The sequence below is a fragment of the Sarcophilus harrisii genome, chromosome 1 (assembly GCF_902635505.1).
Source record: "Sarcophilus harrisii chromosome 1, mSarHar1.11, whole genome shotgun sequence".
NCBI lineage: Eukaryota > Metazoa > Chordata > Mammalia > Dasyuromorphia > Dasyuridae > Sarcophilus > Sarcophilus harrisii.
Window position 1 is genome coordinate 290,151,240 of NC_045426.1, and position 19,229 is coordinate 290,170,468.

At 34.9% G+C, this 19,229-nt stretch overlaps 1 protein-coding gene across 5 annotated transcripts in view; it reads right to left on the reverse strand.

Annotated features, from left to right (window-relative positions):
- The window catches only part of TRPM3 (transient receptor potential cation channel subfamily M member 3), a 617,065-nt gene that overhangs the window by 354,732 nt on the left and 243,104 nt on the right, over positions 1-19,229 (reverse strand). The window lies entirely within an intron of this gene.

The following is a 19,229-nucleotide window of genomic DNA, read 5'->3' on the forward strand; positions in this document are numbered from 1 at the left end:
AAAAATAGAAAGGAAATATCAATTACTTTAAATATAAACACTCAAATAAAAAAAAAAAACCTTCAATAAACAAAACCCAAATACTATTAGTATTGTTAGAAATGTTTTAGCATATTTTCCCTGACATAAAATGTCAAACTTTTTTTTTTTTTGTAATTTAGTATGCAATAGAAAGTGTCCAAATAATCTGAGTCAATAACACTTATATCTGGGTGAGGAATTTTTTTGTTTGATTTTAGTTGATCACAAATAATAATCATAATTTTTAGTTAACTGTTTTTTCTTTTCCTTCTGAATGTCACTGAAAACAAATTATAACTGACATACAGAAAAATTAAGGATGAAAAAGCATTTGATACATGCTAACTTTGTGTCAAACTTGTGCTAAATACTGGGTATAAAAACAGAAAAAAGACGAGACAGTCCTTGTTCTCCAAGGAGTTCACATGCTAATTGGGGAAGAAAGGTTCAACTATGGGATAGATTGGAAGGCCTCTTGGAAGAGCCAATCTTCTTAGTTTTGTACAGGTAGTACCACGCAATTTAAATGCAGTCTCTCCTAAATTTTGCCTCAAAAATTTTCTTGCTTTCTCCAAGGTTCAACTCAACTGCCATGAGTTACATATATATGATATGTACGTGAGTGAGGAACATATTGATATTCTTCTTTGCTAATGCTGTCTGAAAATACTTTCTATTTTCTTTGTATTTTATATTTATGTGTGTGTGTGTAATTCCCTCCACCCCCAATAAAATATCAACTTTTGGAAGACAAGGGAAGTTTAATTTTAATTACCTGGAATGGTGCCTATAAAATAATATATTCAGTCAACTATTGCTGAGAAAACAAATGCACCCATATAGCTATTGTTCACATGCTATTGATCTCATCTATCCTCAGAAAAACCTTTAGTTGGACAAATATTATCATTTCCTGAGATTAAGGAAAGTTCTGTTGTTGTTGGGTGGTTTGTCATTTCCTTCTACAGCAAGGAAAATTTAGTGACTCAGAATCACAAAAAAATTAGTAGAGGTGAAACAATAACCCATTTTCTTATTACTCACATCATTAAATTATGACAAATTCATATTTCTTTGAAATGTTGAAAATTAGTTCACTGTACTTAGGGACAGAGTTTGGGTACAAAGAAAAATAGGCTTAATATGTCATAGAAAATGTGGAATAGCCTGAAGCAGCAAATACAAAATGAAATACCCAGGGCTCAAATGGATAACATTCCATCTCAGGTCCTTTTGGTAAGTAGAGAACAGAGTGGCTGGGGAATGCTCCATCAGCCAAGTCTAATTGACCATAACAATTTTTTTGATAGCTAAGTAAGTAGTACTTGAACTGAGAGAGATAAAATGAAGTAAGGCAATCCATGAAAGATTTCATTTTATAGACCTGTGGAGGAGAACTGGTTTTTCCTACCCAAAGGTTTAGATTAAAAATGTAAAGCTAATCAATGGTTATGCAATGCTTTTAATACCACCCCATGAGATTCCCACATAAATAAGAATTTCATTTCTTAAGTGACCATTATTGGGATTACTTATTTTATATGTGCCCTTTAGATCATATAAAGATTCCTGAGAGATAACACAACATGGAAAGTAAAAGCCAACAATATATTCCTGAACAATATATCCCTCTCAACTTTACCTTGAACAATACTAAATTAGAAGTCTTTCATAAACTACTTCAAATATTTTTGCCATAATCATCAAGTAATACTTTATTATTTGGAGTTAGGAACTTTAAAGCAGTACAAAATGTTATCTGTTATCAACCCATTATGACATAAAACAAATAAGATTTCTATATAGTTTGAACAAATAGGTTCACAAGAAAAGACATTTGTACTTTGCCACCCTGGGCCTGTTTTCTCCACTATAAAATGAGGCTGCTGGACTGAATGGCTTCCAAGTTCTCTTCCATTTCTAAAACCTATGATGACAAAATCTATTATATTTTCCTCACAGAAGTGTTCTAAGTATCAAATGGGAAAATACATAAGAAAACTCATTGAAAACTGAGAAGTTCTATGAAGATGAGATTATGTCTAGACAGACATAAAAGGAGGTTAATCACCAACTACCCTGATGATATGGCACCAGGCTCATAAGGAGATTTGAATGAATCAACAATTTATAAAAAGAAATCTGACCAGTCTCTTTAGTAACCTAGAACATGCCTAATGTATTAATCTTATTTGAGAAAGGTTTCAAATGGCATTAAGATTAGCTAATTATCTAAAGTTCATAACATTTGCAGTGCTGCCAATAAGAAAGATGGGATATTCAGAATGGCTTGTGCTAAGAAGAGGATAGTCATAAATCTTCTTGGGTGCAAGAATGGGATATCTTGTGACAAAGAAGTTAGAAATATATATTTTTTCCTTCCCCTTCCTCCAATGGTAAAAGAGTAAATAAAAATTGTTATATGGGTAGGAATATGTTAGGATTAGCAAATGCTAATGCAACTCCCATAAGAATTCTAAAACCTGAGAGTCTAAAAACAAACCCAATTAACAAGCAAGTTTTGAATAAATATCATCATCTACATTTTCCTGAGATTAAGGTAAGCTTAGTGACTCATTTAGAGTCACATGATTAATGTTAGAACTGAGAAAATAACCCAAGTTTTCTTACTACTCACATTATTTGACATTTCTTATTATTTCTTTGAGATCAGAAAATTAGTTCACTGTACTTACCCAGCGACAGAATTTGGGTACAAAGAGAAATAAGCATAGTAGAAAACATGGAATATCCAGAAGCAGCAGCAAATACAAAATGGAAAATTCAGGATTCAAATGGATAACTTCTCATCTTGGGTCTTTCTGATAGGTAGAGAAAAGAATGACTAGGGAATGCTCCATCAGCCAAATCTAACTGACCATAACAATTTCTCTGACAGCTAAGTAAATAGTACTTGAACTGAGAGGAAAAAACAAAGCAGGTTTCATTTTGTAGACCTATGAAGGAGGACTGGTTTTTCCCACCCAAAAGCATAAATTTAATATTTAAAGCCAATCAGTACTTGTACAATGATTTTAATATCATCTGATGGGGCAAGGTCTAACCTTCCACATTACTAAGAATTGTATTTCTTAAGTGATTATCAATGGGATTATTCACTTTTTATGTGTCTTATATAAACCTTCCTGAGAGATAACATAACATGGGAAACACAGGCCAATTATACAATCTATATAGATGAGTATATCCTTAACTTGACATTGAAAAATACTAAATTAGAAATCCCTTATAAACCCTTACTTTAGATTCTTTGCCACAGACAGTCATCAAGTAATGTTTTTTTTTTTTTTAATCTGGAGATAGAAACCTTAAAGTATTATGAAATGTTAACTGTTATCAGTTCATCATAACCTAGTACAAATGACTAAGATTATTTCTATACTGGAGTAAATAGGTTCAAAAGAAAGCTGAAATGTTCTCTTCACAATCTTGATCATTGCTGTAGCTTTGGTATTTTAGGGGAATCCATTGTGAGGATGGTCAAAATGGCCAAATTAGCTGAACAATGATTTTATTTGATCATATACAAGAAACACACACATATATGTATGCCATACATACACACATACATACACGTGCGTCTATATTTAAATCTCCCCTTGACTGACTGAGATTATTCTTAGGGCTTATAAAGCTGAAGGCTGCATTCATCTTAAAGCTATAGCAAAACACACTTATTGTGTGTTTTTGTGTGTCATTGATTTTAAGGAACTTTAAGGAGCACAGAAGTAGTTTTAACCATTGCACCACACTATCAGAATTTAGTGATGACACATATAAAGAAGAGAGTCACCATTTATCTACCTAACTTTTATGACAAAATTAATCATCCATTCACATAGAAAAGTAAATATTCATTGTTCTATTTGTAAGCTGAATATTTTAATCTTGTTATTGATTCAGAGGACAAAGGGAAGCCCTACATCTTTGGAACCAAGAAACAACTCAATAGAAAACAGATGAAGTCTATCTTGATAACAGGTTTTTTAAATTAAACTATTAATAGACCATGATTTCCTCCAGACATTGAAATCTTTTACTGATAATATCTACTGGCAGAAATAATGTAAAACTTCCCTTCTTGGTCACTTGAAATACTTTTCTTTCTGTACCTCAGGGAAAAGGAGAGGGAATGTATATTTTTCTTTTAAAAAATCTGGCTTTCATCAGCAAAGGTTGGCTCTGGGGGAAACTATGTATTGAGTGATAAATGGAGGTGTGGGCAAATAATAAAAAGAAGATGGAAAACTGTCAGATTAATAATGCTTCACTCTCTTAACTTTCAAGGAAACCTCAATTCTGGTGTGGCTCAAATGGTATCATCTTAGATTAAGCTAAATTGTGATTCCATTGGGGGGTATTTCACAGTGGAGAAAAGGCTTCATTAGTTCTATTTTAATCCCAAATCTGGAGTATGCCTAGTAGGGATATTAATAAGAGTAATGCCATACAAGCCTGTCTCATAGTGACCTTCAATTCTAAAAAGAATATAATTCAAAATTGAATTAGTGTGATTCACCTTCCCTTACTCTTCATTTAATTCAATTCCTTAAATGAACAGTCACAAAACAAAAATAGTTTTGAGGAGGTAAACCTGCTTTACAGAACTACTGACATCCAAACTACATTTAAATAAAAATTCCCTCCATACAAATCTTTTACATTCAAACTACATCTATGGCCCTTAGGTTACACAATGGATCAAATTCCTTACCTGGAGTAAGGAATACGTGAATTCAAATCCTGCATCATCTACTTACTACCTGTGTGATCCAGGGCAAGTCATATAACTTCTACTTTATTCAATTTACTCATCTGTAATATGGAGAAAATAATAGTACCTCCTAAGATTGTTACAAAGATAAAATGAGATATTTGGTAAGCTCTGCAAACTTTCTCCTTTAATTTTTTTTCCCTCCTCATCCTGTGATCTCTTCTCCTTCTATTTCAACTACTACCACTATGATTATCTGAAGACCTCTAGCAAAATAGAACTCAGAACCTTTTGAATTATCTCATTCTATTGCTGAACAGCTCTGATTATTACCAAGTTTTTCCTTAAGTAAGAGATCCTCCTATATTTTTCAATCAATGATTCTATATCCTCCCTTTCAGGTGAAAGGGAATCAAGTCTAATTTCTTCTTGACATGTTAGCTCTTTGAATACCAAAAGAAATCTAAGCATTTCTCCCTATCCTTTTTCTCTTCTCTAAGCCAAATATTCCCAATTCCTTTAAAAAGTGTTTACACAGCACCAACTCTAGTCTCCCCCACAACTTCTTCCCACCCTCAAGCCTAATCATCTTCCTTTGGATGTCCTTTATCTAGTCAATGAAATATAGTGGCCAGAAATGAATTCAATATTCCTTATTTGCAATGACTAAGGTAAAACACAATGTCTTGCAACAGTGTGACTGGAATGAAAAGCACATCTGCATTCAATTTGGTCCTTGGCATGATAATATCATCTTCCTTTTTTCTGAAACCTATATTACTATTAAAGTATCCCCCTCCTTTCTCTTTATAATTACAGTATGAGATTGGGGCAGAATTCCAGATATTTTTATAAAGAGGAAAGAAGAAAAAAAAGGGATCTATGACAAAGGAGATAGTGAAGCTTTTAAAAAAATCATGAAGACATTTGAAAAACTATTAAAATAGATATGATTTGAGATCTGTAAGGACTCTGTAGTACTATGAACATTGACTTATATTTTTCAAAATATACTTTTAGAATTTTTTATTAAACCTTATGGCCACATGGAAAACTCTCGTTTTCATAAATTAATTTGTAGAATAATCACTATTTAAGAGCTATATCTTTTAATATGTGAGTTAAAAATAGATTAATTTTTCATTTAGCAGTTCCATAGATATGGAGTCAGGTAGGACTTTAGAAGTTAGTAATTCATCTCTACTTTTACAGCTAGTGTAATTAAAGTCCAGTGGGGTGCCACAAAATCTGAATGTGAATCTGGGGCTCATGACTATAAATTTACATTTATTGTACCGACACTTCCAAGACAGTATCTCACAAATAAAAAGCCATTTGGTTGTTAACCAACTATATTTGCAATAAGGTTTATAATTAATTATAATTATAATTAATAAATTATAATTAATCATAATTAATTTGATTAACAATTATTAGAACACTATCCATTCATGTTTCAGGATCAAAGAAGAAAAAAAAATGATGGGGGAAATTTATTGTCATTCAAATTCAATTTTGATGTTTATTTTAAAAATCATGCAGCATATAGCAGAAAAATAAGATATACTACAGATATTAGAGCATTACTGCTAATGTATAATTTGTTTCACCAAACATACTTAACACACTGCAGAAATGCTTCCATTGCCTTTGTTCAGTAGCTCCAAATAGAAACTGTATCTTCCAAATTATTTCCTAGAAAGGGCCTAATAAATTATGTTTTTGGTTTACTCTAACCTCTAAATCAAATTTCCTTTCAGATGCTTTAAACCACTTTATTTCAAGTTCTATACAAAAATTTGACATCCAAGGAAATGTTGAGGATATCTGTCTCTTCAGCTAAAAAGCATAAAATTGCTTTGACAGGACATATATCAGGATGATTCTATTCATCTTTGGATTATAGTATCTCCTTAAACACTGTTTTTTAAAGTAGTTTTGAAAAATTTTATGGCTACCTAGATAAATGATCTACAACTTTCCTTAGAAAATCAAATTTTTTTTTTTCTGAATAAAAGCTGGGTCAGAAGAACCTGGCTAAGTCATTTAACTTCTCTGTGTTTTAGTTTCCTTCTCTACAAAAAGAAGTTTTACATGATGACTCAGTTCCTTCCATCTCTAAATCTATAATTGTCTGACTCCATCAGAAATTAAAGTATTAATTGATTCCATGTCTCCTTATATTAGTAGTAGATATAAGTATATGCTGTAGGGACCTCTTTTTAAAGGGTTTAATATTTAAAGAAAATTTATGCAAGATAAAACAAAGATTTGCTTTTTCAAATAAGCCCCCCCCCCAAAAAAAAACAAAAAACACCCAACTGCAATCCCAATCTGGAAGAGCAAATTATAAGGTAATTTAAAAGTTTGAATTGCAGTCTAAAGGAGGAAACAGCAAACTGAGTTAAGCAAACTAGAAAGTAGCAAATATAACTTTTTAAATATTTTAAATGTTTCATATAAAATTGCTTATGGCTTTCATAAGGATATTTTATATTATGGATACCATATATATAATTTCTAAATAGCTTTTAAAAAAAATCTTAGATATCTCTTATTTATAGTACAGACCAGAATCAGGAACTCACGGAGCTATATATTATTTGCCTCAAAATGCAGTGCAGGATGTAAAAAATCATTTCAAAGAAATAAGAAATATAATCTACTTTAGCAAAACAGCTCTCTAGACAACCTCTAAAGTAAAAAATCAGATTCTGAAGCTCCTTAGAAAAGAAATCTCATAAAAGATCCATTTATAGATAATAAATAGAAAAAAAAATCTTTATAATCAACAGATTAGAAAGAAAGTACTTGATTGTCCCATTTTCAATCTCCTTTCCTAATGAGAAAAACACTGAAGAAGCTGATGAAAGATGAGGGGAAAAGTTGGAGAAAAAATAAATATTTTTACCTGAGCATCAAATTTGCGTGATGATGTTAAGGACGGTCCCAGCAGTTTATGCTGTCCATATTTTTGCTAAGGCTGTTCATTCTGTTAATAATGTACTCATGATCGCCCACTAAAAAAAGTCACTCATTCCAGCCCCAGCATTACTTTTCAACCAATTAAGCAATGAACTTGCACCCAATAGCTACTTGGAATGTGCTGCTCTGGGATTAGCCTCATTAAGTGGTCTGCAGACAGCTCTTGAAATCCCCAAACACTGCTTTATTTGAACATCTAATCTGACACCAAAGAAAAACAAAAACAAAAAAATCTCAACAAAAAACAACAACAAAAAAAATCCCTTGAGAGTTGGGATTTAACTGGCACAAACCCTGTCAGGCTGTCCCTTCTCCTGACACCCCCATTTTCAGAAAGAAGGCTTGTTAAAGTGTGATAAGGTATTCTGAGTTCTGAAAGTTCAACTCTGGAAAGCAAATTCTTCAAAAGAAACAGTGTATTAATGTTGGAGGGGCCCTGAACATAGAATAAAGCATTGTAAATCTCCAAGGAATGAATTGAGGGTGTCCTTAAAGAGAAACTACTAAAAGTGCTCAAATACAGGAAGAACCAAGTTATTTTGGCAGCTTCTTTATAATCATAGCCTTCTTTCATCCCTATCATCCAAGAATCTCAGATGCGGACAAAATACATCTTGTTTCTCAGTTTTCTCACAAAAGGGATAAAAGTGATTGTCTTCCCCCCTTTTGCTATTTATCTATTTCTTCAAGTTACAGGAAGTTGTCACTTCTATAGAAGTAAATCTTAAAATCATTACTCAAGTATAGATTTTTCAGTAATAACCAGCTTTATTCAATAATCCAATTAACTGAAGGCATTTGGAAATGGGGGGAAAACAGCATTGACAACTGCCAAGCCTTTTGTTCCAGTTTTTCCCCTCCTTCCTCCCACCCCCTCCCCCAGATAAGAAGCCCTTTTAAAGCCTTTTTCTTTTTCTTTTAAAGCCTTGCTTCTGATATTCATTGTGTCACCCTAATGAAGTCATTTAGCTTCTATGTGCTTTAGTTAGTTAACTTTTTTCCTTTTTTTTTTTTTAATGTCATGGATATCTTTGGCAGTTAATGAAGCCTAGGGGCCACTTCTACAAATAAGATTTTTAATTTCATAAAATAAAGCACATAGGATTACAAAGGAAATGAATAAGGAAGTAATATTTTTCCATTCAAATTCACCCACCCATGCTGAAATTCCATTGGATTTTATTTGTGGTCCTGAGGCTTAGTCTCTATTCTAGGGTTATTAATTTCTGAAAATATGCTGACTGCATTGGTAGAGGGAGTTTTCTTGGGAGATCTTTATATCAAGGATTAACTCACTAATCCTGTTCCCACCAAATATCATCAAATTCAGAGTACTATTTTAAATTGTATGGGTAGACATCCATAATTTCTAAAGACTTAATGTTACTAAGTAATCTATGAAACTTTCTTAAAATTGATAGTAGTCCTTTTATGGCTAAGATTGGCAAAGAGCCACCATATGTGAACTGGGTTGATACTCATGATGAGGCTTGGATTTGGGGAACCAAAATGAAATTAGGGTTTCTGGTGGTCAGAGAGTTTAAATGAGGTCTAGTGGCAGGTTCGGGGTTCAGGAAACCAAATGGAGGGGTTTGTCTCCCCTGCAAGTCCTTAGGATTCAGCACAAGGGTAGAGGGTTTTGGGGACTCCCTTCTGTCAGTGCAGAGACTCTCTGTAAAGGAATTTACAGACCCATAAACCTAGATTGATAAAAGAGGTTTATTATGGGGATTGGAAGTAAGGTTAAAGTCTGGTTAGGGAAATAGGTGAGGGTAAAGAGAGGATAGCACCAGAAAGAGTATTCCAGTGAACAGAGACTTCTTGGGGTGCCAAACATGGTTATAGCTGGCATGTTTGGAACCTTTGGAAAGAGAGGATTTTAGTTTGGCTCTTTTTATAATGAGAGATTTAGCTAAAGGGGACCTGTGGGTGGAGTCCTAAATTGGCTCCTTGCTGGGTTCAGATAGGGCTAGAATTTGAATTGAATTAATTGAGTTTCAGCACTGAGCTGACCCCATCCAGATAACAAAGATGAAACTGTCCTTTGGGATGAGGTCCCTCACTGAGGCAGAGTTGAAGGAGATTTTCTCCTTTAAGCATTTTCAGAGTTTTGGGGTTCCCTCTTCACTCACAATTAGCCTCAGATGTAGGTGTTATTACTATGCTCATTTTACAGCTGAAAAAACTAATCCAAGATCAATTAAATGCTTTGCGCAGGATCACATAGTAAGTATTTGAGAGAGGATTCAAATTTAGGTTTCCATGATTCCAAAACCTATTGGCCTACCTGCTTGCTACCTGGTTGCCACTATAGGAAAATTTGAGTCTTACCTAAACATATATTTGAAATAAACTTAGAGTGTTGGAATTTGGATATAAAAGATTTTTGTTTGTAGCACAGTACTTTGTCCCTCTTAGAGTTAAGTATAACCTACTTATGAGCAGAAAAGACTTTCTATTTCTTTCTTTTATATTTCCATTTCTTTGTTTATGAAATCACAGACTCAGAATCAGAGAATTTCAGAATTTGGAAGGGATTGATTTGGCATCTAGATAATTTAATCCAATTAAGAAGGTATTTACAATTTCTATTGTGCCTGATGTTAGCCAACTTCTATGTATCTTTTTTTTCCCTTTTTTTTAATTTTTCATTTAATAGCCTTTTATTTACAGGATATATGTATGGGTAACTTTACAGTATTGACAATTGCCAAACCTCTTGTTCCAATTTTTCCCCTCTTACCCCCCACCCTTTCCCCCAGATGGCAGGATGACCAGTACATGTTAAATATATTAAAATATAAATTAGATACACAATAAGTATTCATGACCAAACCGTTATTTTGTTGTACAAATAGAATCAGACTCTGAAATATTGTACAATTAGCTTGTGAAGGAAATCAAAAATGCAGGTGGGCAAAAATATAGGGATTGGGAATTCAATGTAATGGTTTTTAGTCATCTCCCAGAATTCTTTTGTTGGGCGTAGCTGGTTCAGTTCATTACTGCTCCATTGGAAATGATTTGGTTGATCTCATTGCTGAGGATGGCCAGGTCTATCAGAACTGGTCATCATCTAGTATTATTGTTGAAGTATATAATGATCTCTTGGCCCTGCTTGTTTCACTCAGCATCAGTTCGTGTAAGTCTCTCCAGGCCTTTCTGAAATCATCCTGTTGGTCATTTCTAACAGAACAATAATATTCCATAATATTCATATACCACAATTTATTCAGCCATTCTCCAACTGATGGGCATCCACTCAGTTTCCAGTTTCTAGCCACTACAAAAAGGGCTGCCACAAACATTCATGCACATACAGGTCCCTTTCCCTTCTTTATGATCTCTTTGGGATAGAAGCCCAGTAGTAACACTGCTGGATCAAAGGGTATGCACAGTTTGATAACTTTTTGAGCATAGTTCCAAATTGCTCTCCAGAATGGTTGGATGTATTCACAGTTCCACCAACAATGTGTTAGTGTCCCTGTTTTCCCACATCCCCTCTAACATTCCACATTATCTTTCCCTGTCATTCTAGCCAATCTGACAGGTGTGTAGTGATATCTCAGAGTTGTCTTAATTTGCATTTCTCTAATTAATAATGACTTGGAGCATCTTTTCATAAGTTAGAAATAGTTTCAATTTCTTCATCTGAGAATTGTCTGTTCATATCCTTTGACCATTTATCAATTGGAGAATGGCTTGATTTTTTATAAATTAGAGTCAATTCTGTATATATTTTGGAAATGAGGTCTTTATCAGAACTTTTGACTGTAAAAATGTTTTCCCAGTTTATTGCTTCCTTTCTAATCTTGTCTGCATTAGTTTTGTTTGTACAAAAACTTTTCAGTTTGATGTAGTCGAAATTTTCTATTTTGTGATCAGTAATGATTATATGTATCTTTACAATATATTTGAAACATGGTCATCAAGAGGTCTAAAAACTTCCAGTGAGGGAGTACTACCTTTTAAGTAAGTCTATTTTATTTTGGGATTGCTAGTTATTTTTTTCCTTAAGTTTTTCTTTAAACTAAACTTAAATTTTTGTCTACAGAATAAAGTTATTAACAGGTGCTTGAACTATTTCTTACTGAATTTTATATTTGGAAAATTGTCGCTGCAATTTCTATCTACTCTGTCTCTGCTTTCTGGGTACCTTTTATGGACACTATTAGGGTAATACAATTAATAGTTTCAAAGTTGTTTCAAACTCTCAGATAGACTTAGCCTTTTCTTTGACTTTCCAGGATTGATTTCAAGTCTAAGTGGATTTGCCTTACAATTTCCTGAAGTTTTCCAGTCTTTCTAGTTATAATATTTCCTTATAAGCTGAAGAATAATACATTATATAGTGACTTTGAAGAGGTATTTTAGCATTCAAGCTTTAGATATTTCTATTTTTTAGATTGTATACTCCCTCTCTGAATATCCTCAAAATCAGCTTTATTAACAATGCTGGATTAAATATGACGCAGGAATGGATAGTATGATGCTTTTAAAGAGAAATGGGCAGTTAAGAGAATTCTGGGCTCAAAAGAAATCTTTGGGAAGAAAAGTGTCAAAGGCTAAGGAAAAAGTGCAAAAGAATTTATCATGTCTAGAAAGAGACAAAAAGAAGGGAGATAGAAATCAGGAATATGGAGAAAGATGGGTTTCAGATAAGTTTCAGAGTGCCAACTCTAAATCAATCTTCCTCTGTCTCCTCCTTTATTAATTAATCTACCCTTTTTAAAAATTGTAGTTAAAGAAAATTGAGGCATTTGGATATAATTTGGATAACAAGTCTGTCGCTCTATCCTCTCAATTCAACTTTTTTTTTTCTACCACAAAGAAACATTCAGCAAGAAATAGATCTCGAAGAACATGTAATTCACTTTATACTGTGAGAAAAAAATATTGAGGACAAAGACCCTTAGCTGTTTATTCAAGGGAAACAGTTCAAAGTTAAAGTTAATATGTGATCCATTTCACTTAACCGCATGTGAAACATTTGAAGTTATTTCGTGTTAGGATATGAGTAATTAATTTCAGAGAAGTCTTTCAGCTCCTGGCCATACTATGTCCACCTTGTTTAATTCTGTGTGAATTAACCAATAAAAAAGCTGCCAAGCAAGGCTACTTGCCAGTTATCTAGAACAATTTGAAAGCAAGATGATAATCTTATTTGTACAAAGAGACTACAAAAGATAAACAATTTGAAGAAGATGGAATGATTTTTTTCATTTATATTTTTGTGCAATGGTAAAGTGATGATAGCAGACATTTACATATTACATTGACAGTGATTTATGTACATTACTGTACCATTTGATAATATATCCCTAAATGGTTAGTTATTTAAATAATATTTTCATATTCAGAGAGGAAGACTGAAGTTTAGAGACTATTGTTTATAGTCACTTTATTGAAATATGTATCAGATAAAGGCCTCACTTCCAAAATATATAGAGAATTAACTCTAATTTATAAAAAAATCAAGCCATTCTCCAATTGAAAAATGGTCAAAGGATATGAACAGACAATTCTCAGGTGAAGAAATTGAAACTATTTCTAGTCACATGAAAAGATGCTCCAAGTCATTATTAATCAGAGAAATGCAAATTAAGACAGCTCTAAGATACCACTACACACCTGTCAGATTGGCTAAAATGACAGGAAAAAATAATGATGATTGTTGGAGGGGATGCAGGAAAACTGGGACATTGATGCATTGTTGGTGGAGTTGTGAACGAATCCAACCATTCTGGAGAGCAATCTGGAATTATGCCCAGAAAATTATCAAACTGCATACCCTTTGATCCAGCAGTGTTACTACTGGGCTTATATCCCAAAGAGATTATAAAGAAGGGAAAGGGACCTGTATGTGCACGAATGTTTGTGGCAGCCCTTTTTTGTAGTGGCTAGAAACTGGAAACTGAATGGATGCCCATCAGTTGGAGAATGGCTGAATAAATTGTGGTATATGAATATTATGGAATATTATTGTTCTGTTAGAAATGACCAACAGGATGATTTCAGAAAGGCCTGGAGAGACTTACACGAACTGATGCTGAGTGAAATGAGCAGGACCAGGAGATCATTATATACTTCAACAACAATACTAGATGATGACCAGTTCTGATGGATCAGGCCATCCTCAGCAACGAGATCAACCAAATCATTTCTAATGGAGCAGTAATGAACTGAACTAGCTATACCCAGAAAAAGAACTCTGGGTGATGACTAAAAACCATTACATTGAATTCCCAATCCCTATATTTATGCCCACCTGCATTTTTTATTTCCTTCACAAGCTAATTGTACAATATTTCAGAGTCTGATTCTTTTTGCACAGCAAAATAACGGTTTGGTCATGTATACTTATTGTGTATCTAATTTATATTTTAATATATTTAACATCTACTGGTCATCCTGCCATCTGGGGGAGGGGTGAGGGGTAAGAGGTGAAAAATTGGAACAAGAGGTTTGGCAATTTTTAATGCTGTAAAGTTACCCATGTATATAACCTGTAAATAAAAGGCTATTAAATAAAAAAAATAATAAAAAATAAAAATAAAAACAAAAAAATAAAATCTCTTTTGGTATTCATGTCTATTACTAGCATTGTTAGGTCAAAGTATATAGATATATTTATAAAAAAAAAAAAGAAAGAAAGAAATATGTATCAGAGGTAAGACTTTTTTTCTTTGTTGGAAGGACCCGATTTCTTTTTAGAGATCTGAACCCAGATCTCTTCTGATTCCTACTTCATGCTACTATTAGATAAAAATTCTGAAACATCAAGAAATCACAGTTCAAATAAAACTTGAAGTTCATTAGTGAAATCAGTTTTGAAACAAGGAAATTAGTTTTAGTATGAAATAACTTTGCATCAATAAATATATTTAAAAATAGTTTCCCCACATTACCACATATGGTAAACTAAAAATTTTCCCTCATTTCTATATGTGGCACCATAGGGGAAGCAACATATTACAAGGAAAAGAGCAACAGACCGGGACCTGGTCCTGCTATGTAATCTTGGGCAATTCACTTAAAGCTTGTTGACTTCATTTGCCTTGTCTGCACAATAAAGTAGTTCAACAAATCCATTTTTGAATTTTGCTACCAAGTCAAAAATCTATGATTCCAGTGGAGTGAACATTTCCTCTTCTCTTTAATGTTTAATTGAATCATTGATTAAGAAAAATTAAGCAGATATGGAAGACCACACACAAAAAAAATTCCCACCCCCCAAAAAACAAACAAACACACTAATGATTTCTAAGCCAGGAAGTCAAAAATATGTTTATTTGTCTACTGAAAAAATATAATTTGGAAAACAAAAATTACCTTTCTCTAAATCATATAGAGAATGTAATGCGCTGAAGCTCGAGTTGATGCACTGAGGTCCCAAGCATGTGAGGCTAAATAGTAATTGAACCATACTTTATTAATATATGCTTGGAGAAAGAATGGCCCCCGCTCACTCTGTGTGCAAGTTCTGATGTATTGTACAGGAAATGACATAGGAATGATTTTGGTGGGTGGAGAGAGAGGGGCAGAGAGAGAGGCAGAGAGACTGCTGGCCGGGTTCATGTTGTGGATACTCACATTCCTATAGCCATCCTCCTTCATCTCCACAAAGAATAAAGCTCGAAGATTTTCCCTTAACCTGAATTCCTGACTCCAGCTGATTTTAAAACATGCAGTCATCACACTTGGCACCTAAGCATGGGAACCAAGGACCCTACTTTCACTGAAGAAGTCTCCAGTGACCAGGAACTTAGGTGAGTATTTTAATAGACAAATGGGACAGATGTTAGGAAAGCCTCCATCCCCACCTCCTCCCCACCCCCACACCCACTCAGGAGTGGCGCTATAGAAAGCTTGCTTAAACTGATAGAAAGACAAGGGCTACTTATAACTTGGGAACAGATAGCTAGACTTTTGGGCACATTAAAACGCAACTCCCCTTGGTTGTTAGAGGAAGAGCAAATCTCTCCAGATAACTGGACATTAATAGGGCACCAGTTCTCTGAATATTACAACAAAAAAGGTCCAAGTTTAATTTCCATTGAGGCATTCTATGTATACAATATAATACAGTTGGCCTTAAAAAATCCTATGAGTTATAAAAGAAAGGAAAAGATTCTAGGAATAGCCAGGTGAGGAAGCCTGAGATAATGGAGGAAGACAATGAACAGATTAATGACCATATCCCCACAGAGCATGGAGATTTAAGAGAGGCTCAAGGGTGTGGTGACTTTCCACTCCAAGAGGCACCTTCAGCCCCACTTAAGGAGCAGTTAATTGGCTCTCCTCCATCAACTCCACCTTCCGGGGTGGAGGGAGGAGAGGTAATGGGGGGGAGGAGCAGTGACAGCACCAGCACCTCCCCCCCAGCATCCAACCACTCCTATGACTAGATTGCAAAAGGGACTTAATTAAAGCCAAGGCAGAAGGGAGAGATGTAAATGAGCTCCAGTCTCACATTTTTCCTATGATTCAACAGTTTAACTCTTCAGGTCAAGAAAGTAGAAAATATACTCCTTTTGATACAGAAATCCTCAAAGACCTGAAAAAGGCTTGCACTCTTTATGGGGCTATATCAGCTTATATTAAGATGTTATTACAGAATTTGGCTTTTGAAATCTTAACCCCTAATGACTGGGAATCTATAGCAAGAGTATGCCTAGAACCTGGACAAAACTTGTTGTGGCTTTCTGAATATACTAAGCTCTGTAGGATATAAGCCCAACAAAATAGTCAAAGTGGAGTTCATACTGCAATCACCTGTGACCTACTAACAGGTTTAGGTTCCTATGCAGACATCGCAGTACAGATTAATTACTCCATAGCAGCCTATGAGAAAATTGCTGCTGCTGCTATCAAAGCGTGGCTTTTCTCCACAATAAAGACAACAAAAGTGAGGCCTTCACAAAAATAACACAAGGGCCAAATGAACCCTTTGCTAACTTTGTGGGATGTTTGCAAACAGTATCACACGAACTAATGGTGAAAATGCAGTAACAGACATTTTGATAAGGCAAACTTGCTAAGGAAAATGCTAATGAGGTTTGCAGAAGAATTATACTAGGACTACACAAGGATGCTCCTTTAGAGGAGATCATAAGATGCTGTGCCACAATGGGCACAAATGCCTTTTATAGCCAGGCTATGATGCAGACTTCTCAAGATCCCAACATGGGAAGACAGGGTCCCTTCTGGCAAGGGACTTCCAGAGAGACTCGCCAATGCTTTCAATGTGATAAAATAGGGCATTTGAAAACTCAATTTTGGTACAGAGACAGAATGAGAAAACAGGGTGGGAGAATAAGACCCCATGTCCAAAATGCAACAGAGGCTTCTGTTGGGCCTCAGAATGTAGACTGATTCAGGGAAATGGGATGAGGGGCCCAGCCCCAGGGCCCAAGACAAAAAACACTTGGGGCATGATGGCAGCCACTGCTACACCCAGAGAGTACCTAGAAGTCCAGTACCCAGACATGACCAATCAGCCAGGAAGCAACCTGATGGGAGAAAGGGATTACAACTGGGGAGAATAGAGTTGTATGCAGCTGGGACAACTGAGATACCCCCTGGAGAAGTGAAATCTGTTCTTTCCCAGCCTGTGGATCCCTTGCCTCCAGGAAGAGTAGGCTTGACCATTTCACCCTCCTGAGAGTACGTACAAAACAGTGTCCATCCACACATTGATGTGGGAAACTGGGGAATGTGTAGATAATATCCCAGTCACTAATACAAGTAGACAATGTGTGACTTATCACTCAGGAGAAGTAGTTGCATCAGGTTTACTCATACAGAATCCTAATAAGCAATCTGGTGATAGTCACCCAGATTCTGACTCCAAGCTACAAAATCCAGGAATATACTGGATTGCAACTGTAATAGCTGACCGACCTATGCTCATGATCTATATAAATGGCCTACCATTAGAAGGATTGGTCGACAAAGGTGCAGATCTTACAGTCATTAGAGGTGTCAACTGGCCCAGTCACTGGCCAAAGATTAAAGCAGACACCTACATGTCTGGCGTAGGAGGATCAATAGCAGCTGAAGTTAGTGCTGCCCCTATGAGATGGACTTTTGAAGGCAAAACAGGAGTTTTTACTCCTTTTATAGTTGAAAATATCCCCATCAATCTGTGGGGAAGAGACGTTTTACAGCAATTAGGGTTAAAAATGAGTACTTCAATTTTTTAGGCAGGGCTGCTGTTGAAGCCCTGCCAACACTTTCACCTGTTCCTATCCAATGGAAAACTGATACACCAGTGTGGATAGAACAGTAGCCCTCAGGCAGCGATAAAATTCAGGCCTTATTAGATATAATACAAGAGCAACTTGACCAAGAACACTTAAAACTTTCTTTAAGTCCTTGGAATTCCTCAGTATTTGTTGTAAAAAAGAAATCTGGAAAATGGAGGATGTTGACTGATTTAAGAAAGGTGAATGAACAGATGGAAACTATGGGAACTCTTCAACCTGGACTTCCATCTCCTACTCAATTGCCTAGAGAATGGCCTCTTTGGGTTATAGACATTAAGGATTGTTTCTATTCTATCCCTCTGGATAAGAAGTATATAAAAAGATTTGCCTTTTCAATGCCCAGTGTTAACTTAGCTGAGTCATATAAAAGATATGAATGGATAGTTTTGCCACAGGAAATGAAAAACAGCCCTACCATGTGTCAAATGTATGTTGCTGCTGCTCTTGCTCCAGTAAGGAAAGCATTTCCAAAAGTTATGCTATTACATTATATGGATGATATATTGGGATGTGCATCTGAGGAACAAGTGTTAGAAGCATGTCTACAAAAGACCATAGAAACACTAAGGAATTACAAATTGTACATAGCTCCAGAAAAAATTCAAACACATGCTCCTTTTCAATATTTAGGATATGAAGTATACCCTAAGGTGCTTACAGGACAAAAACTGTCCTTAAGAACAGAGAAGCTAAACACCTTAAATGATTTTCAGAATAATAGGAGATATCCAGTGGTGTGACCAGTGTTAGGCTTGAGTACCTATCAATTGCAACTGTTATATGATATTTTGAGGGGAGACAGTGCTTTAAATTCATCACACTAGCTTACAAAAGAAGCTCAAGAGGCTTTGAGAGAAGTTGAACTGGCTTTATCCAATGTGGTTGAAAGAGTCACTCAAAAATTATCTGGGACAAGACCTGACAAGATATACACCTTTTATTCTAATACACAAATTAATGTGTGCTGTGAGACCATCCCAGAGTGGCAAATTTTATCAGCCATGGCTCCAAATTTTACATATGTGTCTCCATTAAAGATAACCAGACTATTACATAATTGGCAATGGATTCTTGAAGAAAAAGTTTCTAAAGTTCCTCTTGAAGAAACAACTATCTTTACAGATGCATCCAAACATAATATTTGTGCTGTATACTCTCATGACTTAACTATAAAGAGAGTACTCAGAATTCCTTTTCAGTCTACTCAGCAGAATGAATTG